The 10,223-nt window shown below is 42.6% G+C and overlaps 1 pseudogene across 1 annotated transcript; it reads right to left on the bottom strand.

Moving 5' to 3' along the window:
- Window positions 1-5,564: 5,564 nt before the first annotated feature.
- LOC147340869 (E3 ubiquitin-protein ligase RNF168 pseudogene) lies at window positions 5,565-9,207 on the bottom strand (annotated as a pseudogene). The gene has a single exon (XR_015158605.1). The product of XR_015158605.1 is annotated as an E3 ubiquitin-protein ligase RNF168 pseudogene (transcript).
- Window positions 9,208-10,223: the final 1,016 nt, after the last annotated feature.

Below are 10,223 nucleotides of genomic sequence, written 5' to 3'. Positions count from 1 at the left end.
CCTCTATTTGAATGTGATGTTCCAAACTGTACTAACACCTTCTATCTGATTTTGTCAGATCAATTCCCTGGTTATTAAATACTTCTTCTCTAAGGTCAAAGGACTCAGGGAAGCCTAGGAATTACCCCTTGCATCTTTGTTAATCCTGATCTTCAGGAGGTTGGCAGAGAGATGAATTTAAGATAAATGAACGGGGCATTGTGGGCCCACCTGGTAAAGCATGAAAGCTACCAAGAAAAGAATCCAAAGTGATAGGGCCAACTGTGTATGAAGGAACCTCTCCAGATAACCCATTTCTATTTACAGAAACAAACTATTATATCCCAGGGGAAATCCTGTGCAGAGATTCTACTGAACAGACTGAAAAGGTCAGTTAGTGTGGGCAACAGTAAAATGCACATTTGAGGAAGATAGGAATAACCCATGTGCCTCCCAGAGCACAGAATTACCCAAACATAAGGGGGTGGTTTAGTCAACAAATGCAGTTCTGTGTGGGAGGTGGTCATGATGTTGGATTTAACTCTGCAGAAATAAGTGCACAAAAGCTAGGTCCAGCCTGCCCAAGGCCCACTTCTCTTCGGGGCCCCCACACAAGTGCCTGGCTCCATGCAGCAGGAGGAGGCAGAATGCAAGGGTCCCATCCACCTTGGTTGCGTCTGAGCCAGGAGGAAAGGTATAGGAAGAAGGAAAAGAACCAGAAGGAAGAAAATTCATTTCCAAGACAAAATAGCGTCTTGTCTCTGTTCCCCAGGAAATACAAACTTTCTGCTTTCAGGTTCTGCAGCATTCCAGAACTCAAGCCTTGAATCAGGATGGGCTCCACTTGAGCCCAAGTTGGCAGCATGTGCTGTTTGGGGTCAAGAAGCCCAAGTTACCTGGAAGTGGAGCACACAGTCACAGAAACCTGTGCTCAGCTGTAGTTCAGGACCTCTTCAAAACCACCAGCCCATGCATGGCAGCATAGGTTGGGAGAATGTGTCGAGCTTAACTCTGGGACCTGTCGATGCTCCCATTATGTGAATGAATCCTGCATTGTCTTCATTTAATTTATTTAAAAAATCATTTGGTGGGCTTCCCTGGTGGCTCAGTGGTGAAGAATCCACCTGCCAATGCAAGACACACTGGTTCGATCCGTGGTCCAGGAAGATACCACATGCTGTGGGACCACTAAGCCCATGCAACATAACTACTGTGCCAGCACTCTAGAGCCTGTGAACTGCAACTCCTGAGCACTCATGCTGCAAATACAGACGCCTGCATGCCTAGAGCCCGTCCTGCAGCCAGAAGAGAAGCCACCGCGACGAGAAGCTCCTGCACCACAACTAGAGAATAGCCCCGCGCGCTGCAACTGGAGAAGGCCCGCACGCAGCGATGAAGACTCATTGCAAACACAAGTAAATCAATAAAGCTTTAAAGAAAAAGTGTGTGGTGATGGTGCGGTTTTACTAAATGGGAAAATATTCAAGTCAAAAGATCTTCTGAGTTTTCTTCTGCCAGGAATGGGAGAGGGCGAGAAGCGACACAATCTAGGAAACCATACATGTGCTCTTCAAGACACCGCTGTCTCATTTCTTGGAAGAAATGGGTGACCGTGAGCAGATTTGCTTGCTACCATCCTCTGCTGTTCATGAGAATACAGAACGTGCAATGAAATATCAGGATGGGGCTGATGGCAGACTGCCCCGGGCCAGGCGGCATCACCCCGTCTCACTGTTGTGCTGCATTCTCACATCCTGCCACTTTCCCCTGGCAACACCAATGAAAAAAAAAACTTTTGAACATGAAGGGATTGTTCTTTTTATGTAGAATTCATGGTTTTATTTGCCAAGATAATAAAATTACTTTCTACAATAACATATGACATCAATTTTTCAGAGTGAGTGGTCATTTACAATTTAATTTAAAATCCTGTAACTCCACAAATTCACAGAAATCTAACGGATATGATTATCACATGGACAAAAGATGTGATTTGTGCAGAACTGGCACAGAATCCAGGGTATGAGTAGGACCTTGACCCCTTTGCTCCTTTGACCTTCCTCTTCACAATGTTTGCTTTTAAAGCAGCTGTGTGATTCTCATTGCCAGTATTGTCCCTTGTCTCATTTGATGGGATGCTCAGACACCATCTGCCTGGAAGAAGCTTATCATACATTTGCACTAATCAGGTGATTGTGAAATAGCTTCTAGAAAAAGATAATATTTTCTTTCTTCCTTGAAACAGAAAATTTAGCTACATACACCGATTGCTAGATGTTTTAGCAAGAGCAAATGTCACAGTAGGACACTAGTTTTCTCCTTAACACCAAAACATGAAGAGGTTGTTATAAACAAATATGATGACAGGTACTGTTAGGTGCCAAGGATTGATATCAGGATGGTCAGCTCTGGACTAAACCACCCACCTTTAATTTGCACAACAGTATCAATACTCAAGGTTATACTCATTACTGTTGAATTGTTCTATGTTAAAAGTTGTGTTTCATTTCTAAAGGCTGAAAAAAGCATAAAAATACTGATGCTAAACTTTCACCCCTGAGCATGTTTAGTGTGACTGGTCATGCAAGCATCTATAGTGCCATGCTCTTCAAGCCTATATTTTCTGATAGAAATGTTGCCCTATTTGTCTTCCCCAGTATATAGTGTTTTTATTTTATTGAGGGTGGGATCCAATACCTGCCATTTAACAAAATGAAGACAAAATAGAAAAAAGGAAGTGTGGGGGAAAAACTAGTGCACAAGAGTTGGGCCAGTCAAGTCCAGCACCACACTGAAGTAGACTCCGTGGTTTAGGAGTGAAGAAGACTTAACTCTCGCATATTCGCTCATGCTCCCACAAAAGTCCAGCAACAAATGTTCTCAAGTTCCTCTTGCCTTGCCATGGGGACTCAGGAGTTGACCAAGAAAAACTACTTGGCCCCATGAAGAAAGGCACTCAGTGTCTGTCCTGAAAGGAGCCTAGTCAGGAAGCAGTCTCAAAGTGTACGGTCTTGATCATCTCATGAAGATGTGTGGCAAGGGGCTCTCAGGAAAGATATTAAGTCTGGATCATCCACATGGCACCTTTGCATGGGAACATGGTGGCTCTGAACTGAAACTGAGCTGCCTTCCACTCACTTGACCAAAGCAATGAGACTGACCAGTATGGGTGAAGTGAGTGTGTCTGTGTGTGTGCGTGTGCACGCGTCCACATGCATGCTGAATTGTGTCCCATTCTTTGCGACCCCATAGACTGTAGCCTGCCAGACTCCTCTGTCCATGGGATTTTCCAGGCAAGAGTACTGGAGTGGGTTGCCATTTCCTACTCCAGGAGACCTTCCTGACCCAGGAATCAAATCTGTGTCTCTTGTGTATCCTGAATTTGAAGGTAGATTATTTACCATTGTGCCACCTGGGGAGCCCAAGGTAGCTTTAAAGAGAAGGAGTGTTTTCTAATTTCCTTTGTCCTTGAGGAATCAACCTGAAGAAATGTAACCACTGCTTTAAAGGAACCAGCTCCAGTTGGCTGGATTGGATCAGAGCTCATGTCATCCTAAGTCTTGAGTGCCTTTTGGTCTGGAAAAGTGGCTTGTCTCCTACTATACACAACTGGGACATTCCCTCTGTAATTATGAATTGTTTTAAATAAACTAAAAGAGAATGTCTTTGATCACTAGAGTTTATCAGTGTTGGATTGTTTCCACTGTGATGTTCTGAAACTTTTTCGCCTCGAAATATTAAAGCAGCTCATGTTAGAGACACTTTAATATGAACGTTTTATAGTTGAGACATTACATATATTTTACTGTTTATAATAAATGCCATCTATACAAAAGCCTGGCTGTTAATTTTAATATTGGCACAAGATCTGTTTTCCATGATATGTTAACACCTACAATTTCACTAACTGTTGAGGCTATTTTTTATTGAGATTCTGAAGCCAAAGGAGTCTTGTGTTCCTTTTGTTCATTTTTCCTATTTCCTTGAAATAAGAGATTGTGTATGGGCTTCACTGTGAAGACTTCAGATCAATCTTTGTATTATACTTGGTTATCTCTTAGCTATATAACTTCTGAGTGTAAATCATTGAAATCTTCAAAGAAACATTATAAGAAATAAATCATAATAGGTGTGAAGGAAAGCACAGTGTTGGGATACACCTCACCGAGCTGATGAAAGGGGTTGAGGCAACGAAGGAGGAGAAAAGCCTGAGTGATCTCAGAGACGATGCAGAGATGGAACAGACTAGAATGTGGGGAGAGCTAATGAGTGGACAGAGTGTTCTGGTTAGGAATGTGACCCCAGGAGGCAGACAGGACCTCACTGGCAGATGGAGTCCAAAGGACCTGGGGTCAGAGAGAAACTAAAGAGAGTGTTATGGTCTCCAGGAGGTGTGGGGGACCCCTTAGTCATGAATCCTTCTGCTTTATGCCTGCTTCCTACTTTAAAGGAGGCTCTGGGAACTTAGCATCAGCTCAGCTTCCCTACTGTCAGAGGACCTGGTCCTTCTCTGCCCTGTAGACCAGTGACAGACACGGGGCACTTTACTCCTTACCCACGTTGTACACCATATCAGTGTATAAAGGGGCAGTGTAGTGTCCCATGGAAGCAACTATGGTCCTTCCCCAATCAGTCCTACACCCGGATGGCCTCAGATCCCTGGAGTGTCCCATCAGTTGCCTCTGAGCCCTGTCTGCTCACCTGGCACCCCTACTCTTCACGCCAGTCAGGATGGACTCCCCATCCCCTCCTTTCCATCTAGCCCCCTTAGGTCCTGCCCACTATCCCAGGCCCAGCTCCTCTCAGGAGTTTCTGATGACTCCAGAGAGCCCTTCCTCCTCTTTTTAAATTAAGGGGGTTCTATAGAGGTGACACTGGAGAAGAAAACGGCAACCCACTCCAGCATTCTTGGCTGGGAAATCCCATGGAAAGAGGAGCCTGACGGGCTACATTCCACAAGGTCACGAAAGAGTCGGACACGACTGAGCGACTAAACAACAACACACACTTCCGCCTCTTTTGTACTTTTTATGTTTTTCTTGGGTAACCTCTTCCCTCTCCCCCAAGTTCTTCTTCTCCCTGTCCCTCAGTTATCCTTTTTTATTTTCCTATTACAAAATGGGAAGTAGTAACAATGACTACCTCACAGGGATGCTGTGAGCTCTGAAAGTGACAATACATTTTATAAACCCTGGTAATGAGAAACGTTATCTATATTTATTTCTACTTATAAATCTTTATTGCAATTTCTCTCACAGTAGGCATGAAAAATATAGAATGCAGTGTCTTGATTATTTACAAGAACATTTGGGGATGCATTTAGTGAGCATATTAGCTCCTGAAGACTGTGTAACAAAACTTCACAAACTATGTTGTCTGAAACGTAAAAAATGTATTCTCTCATAATTCTGGAGACATAAAGCCCAAAGTCAGCATGTTGGGCATGACCCTGCTTCTTCCATATGTTCTGGGGTAGTTTGGGTCTGAATGCTTCTGGAGCTCCTTTGTGGCAGCAGGGCCCCAATCTCCTCCTCCATCTTCACATGGCCTTCTTGCCTGTATGACATCTCTCTCTCCTTCTCTTCTTTTTCTTTTTATCAATTATTTTCATTTCCAGATTCTTGAGCTCTGCACAGTTTTAGTACTCCCTGAGAAATTAAACACTGTCATATCCCTTCCATAAAAATGGGAGGAAAAAAAAAATGGGAGGAAACGCATCAGTATATACTAATGACTGACACAAAACATTTACTAGTTTATCACAAAAATGCATTTATGATAGGAGCATCAGAAAGAGTAACTGAAAAATTAAAATTTACCTTAAAAATATGTTAGAAAACTTTACACAGACAAATAAGTGGCTATATATGTAAATCCTAAATACATTACAGTATTTTATATCCATTTTGGTAATGGACTACTCCAGGAAGATGTAATTACAAAACTTTAAATTCAAGGAGTTCTAAAAATGTAAAGCAAAACAGGTCTTAAAAAATATAGGTTTGATGAAAAGAGAGATTTTTGTCTATTTAGACAAATCTGGTTAGTTTCTAACTACACTTCATTTCAGCACAATCATCACTCAGGGGACAATCATTTATGAGAAAGGGGAAATTAAAGTTTAAATTACCTTCAGAATTCTACCCATTATCACCCAATCAATACTGAAGTATATGTCATCAAGTATGCAAAATTACAGAATTTCAGTTATGAAATTTGGAGGCAAAAAGCATAATTATGTATAAAATCACTGACAAATTTAAGCTAGTATTATTAGCTTTAGGACATTTTTTGTATTATAACCTTAAAAGGATGGCAAACTAGACATCAGCAGAAATGCTGTTAAAGCTGTTGGGTTTTTTTTGCTCCAAGTTTTTCATATGAATGAAATAAAAGTTTAACAGTCTCTAAGTTAAATTTCACAGGTGAAATTGCTGCTCTCTGATTTAACTTTTGGGGTAAGACAGGGCAAAATCCAAGTATCATCCTTTCCATTTTTGTGCATAAACACAAATAAGAGTCAGTATCAATACAAATGACCACGTAAGGAGACAACGTGTTTAGTCAGGTTCTATAACACAGGATACTAGGACATAACTCTGCTACAGTAAATTCCCATTGTGTGTTTTGGAAGAGCAGCTTACATAGTATGGTGTGAAAAGCAGTAAAACACACATGCTTTTTGTGTCATTTAGCAAAGAAAGACAAGAAAGAATATATTGCCAAACTCCACCTGCTACTCCATCCTAGACCCAGTTGTCTATCATCCACTCAGTTCCAGTACTTCCAAATTCTCAATCTACCCCACTCAGTCTCAAGCCAAGATTAACTCCTTTTGCACCAACTCTCCTTTCTCTCAGCTAAGTCATCATTTTCCAGAAAAGTCTGATTTTTCTGACTCCACGGTTTAACCCATTTGAAGTCAAAGAAAATGCTGTAATACTGAAAACAATCAAACTAGAGATGGAAATTAGTGTTGTGGAAGATACATGTCAAGTGCTCTGCAAAGGTAATGAGAAACTTGCAAGAAAACAGATTTTAAACTCTGCCTGGCTTCCTTAGTTACTCGGTATACGATAATGTTGCTCTGATTACTAGTCAGGACAATAAAGTGCTCAAAGGCACTAAAATATGCATCTTGGGGGGAAATGCATGGACATTAAGATTTCCTGGGAGTTGGCCAAGGCATTTTTACATCCATAAGGACTGTCAACTTAAACTTAGTCTGTCACAGTTATTAAAAAAAAGGAAAGGAGTGGAATTCTTGCTTACAACTGGGTTTGGCAGAAACACATCTGTATACTCTGCCTCTGTGATCACACAGGCCTTTAATTAGGGACAATGAGTGTGCCCACAGAGCAGCACTAATGAAAAATTTATAAGGAGTCTATGATAGAGCTTCACAATCCAGCTTTACTAGGTTGTAAACACTCTTCTTACCCAAGCATTACTTTGTGTATCTGTGAAACATCTGAAAAATACTTTTCTTTGACTTACCAGGCTGTAGGGAATGAGTCATTTTATGTACAAGTATCTACAGTAGAACTTGGTACTTTCTTGCATTAACTGAACAATGTTCCAACTGGAACCTAAAAGAAGGTTGCCAATGTTCACTTTTCGAGGTTCTGTGAGGTGCTGGATGCTCTAGATCAGTTTGTCTGTGGAAGCTTCTCTCTTTGGCATGCTTCCTCTGTCCATTTAGTAATTTGCCTGGAGGTGAAGACGTAGCTCGTAGCTGACATTCATCTGGGGATCCTTTTAGCCAGGTTGGCCTCATTTGTTCTTGATTCACCTCTTTCTGAAGCTGCAATGCTAATAACCTATCCTGTTCTTCTTGTTTATGTCTCACAAAAAATAGACGTTCCAAATCTAACAGTTTTGGGGTGAAGAGGACTTGTTTACTCTTGGTCGGAGGAAACTTTGAGGAACATTTTCCTTCTTTTTGTAGAATAGCATGGATTGCTGACTGCTTCAGACAAAGATTCCTGGTTTTTTGCTCTGGAGATGTCCTTATTGGTCAGTAGGTGAGACTCCTCATTTTCTGTCACAGCTGTGTTATTTTTCAGTGTCTGTGTCACATCTGACACTGTACATCCACTCTCCGTTTCGCCATAAGGCTTAACTGCAGTTTCTCCAGAAGAGGAAACTCCAGCTTTAGGCTCTTCATGACTGATGACACATAACTCTCTTTCATGACTGATTTGTTTTGTTTTTACTTTGCCTCCAAGCTACCATTCTCCACCACTGGCACATAACTGAGGTCTACTTCAGTGACTGCAGTGAAGCTTCTGCATCTTGCTTTTGAACTTCAAGGCATATTTGAGGAGAAAGCGCTGGCATATCTTCCTCAACTTCTATGTCTTGCCATGTAGGGTTCTTCCCATCACCGCTGTCAGTTTCCTCGGACCTGGAGGTTTCCTGTCTTCTTCTACAACTTCAGACTGTGACGCTGACTCAAGTTGAGATTTTGGTGACAAATACTTCTGAATATCGCCAGTGTTTTTTCGTTTGCTCTTCCTTTTCCTTCGTGACTTGGGTGTGACTGGATTAGATTTTTTGGAATACGAGAGGAGAGCCGAGACACGTTCCTCACAGACATTGCTAATATTAAGGCTTAGCCTTCTTGCCAGCGCTTCTTCTCTTTTCAGTTCTTCTTCCATCTCTCTCTGCCTTTTTTCTGCCTGTCTCTTTTCCTCTTCTTCCTCCTCTGCCAGTAATCTCTGTATGTATTCTTCACTGGCTTTGTTTTCTCCCTCCTGAATGGCTCATCGCTCTGCCTCCTCCTTGCTTCTCTGCTTTTCATATTCTCTTCTTAACTCCCCAGGTTGACTTAATAGATGAACAGGGAGATAGTCATCAATGATTTCCTCTGATTGTTGCCCAGAGACTCTAAGCCGGGATTCCTCTGGATAGTGTTTTTGAATTATCTCCCACAGTTCCATATTGACAAGAGAATTTCTTCAGGTGTGGTACCGAGTCCACGAAGAGACCCGGCAGCGACAGAAAGGACAGCACAAATGTGCCTTCTCCACAGTCGATTTGAAGCATGCTTTACAGAGCGTGTGGTTGCAAGGCAGTGTCACAGGCTCAATGAGGATTTCCAGACAGATGTGGCACTGGCATTCCAACAAGGAAGGGATGGTATCTCTGAGTACAGCCATTCTAATATGCTATAAGGTGTATTCACATCAATACCAGAATTCCAGGATTGGGAGCTTCAAATGTCTTCTGTGGGCCAGGAAAACTGTACGACCCCAGAAGGCGGTGTGTTTGTCGGTGTTAAAGACAAGTATCCCAAAAGGAAGCAAACTAACCTTGACTGTTCCCAGGCACTGCCAACCGTTGCAGTAGGGCAGTGGTGGGCGCAGGGCTCCGTAGTGAGGCACAAGGCAGGCGCCAAGTTCCATTCCTCCCTGTTTGCAGGTGAGGCTTCTCCCTCAGTTCTGAGCAGCTAAGCCCGAGACTGCTGAGGTGCACAGGCCCCAAGCCACCACTCCACAAAGACCAAAGCTTCTTCCAGGATGCCGCCTCAGCAGAGGAACTTCCGTTTGACCTTTGCTGTGGGGTCTACTGCACCTGTGCACTTCTCAGGGCTCTGAGCCGACCCTCCTCTCTCTTGTGCAGTGCAAGTCGCCCTGGTGTGTCTGACTCTTTGCGACCCCGTGGACTATACAGTCCATGGAATTCTCCAGGCCAGAATACTGGAGTGGGTAGCCTTTCCCTTCTCCAGGGGATCTTCCCAACCCAGGGATCGAACCCAGGTCTCCCGCATTGCAGGCACATTCTTTATGAACGGAGCTATCAGGGAAGCCTAATCTTGGGGGCGGTGCTGTAGCAATCTCAAAAGGGCTAGTGAGGTCACAACGCTCTCCCTCTCGCCTTTTTCTTATAGGACACCAATCATTCATTGTAGAGTCTACCCTAAATACAGGATGATTTAATGTCAATTTCATGATTTCATGTAGTTTCATGCCACAGACCTTATTCCCCAAATGGTCTCATCACAGGTTCAGGGATTGCGGTTTGGACATGTCTTTTTCAGGACATATGTCAACCCACTATAGTGATAGGAGGGTTGGAAAACTAAAATGAGATGTTACCTTTTGTAGATCAGTATACAAACACATCCCTACATGCGTAAATATATAAATGCCTGCATAAGAAAGAATATAATATATTCTTGAACTATGAAATGCAGATAAAAACATTCAGCAGGTGTTTTGGGGTTGTATGTTTTGGGGAAA

This window comes from Bos grunniens, chromosome X (assembly GCF_055505025.1).
Source record: "Bos grunniens cultivar Pamir isolate PY7600 chromosome X, Bosgru_T2T1.0, whole genome shotgun sequence".
NCBI lineage: Eukaryota > Metazoa > Chordata > Mammalia > Artiodactyla > Bovidae > Bos > Bos grunniens.
The sequence above is the reverse complement of the archived record's forward strand: the minus strand, read 5'-3'. Positions and strand labels throughout refer to the sequence as shown.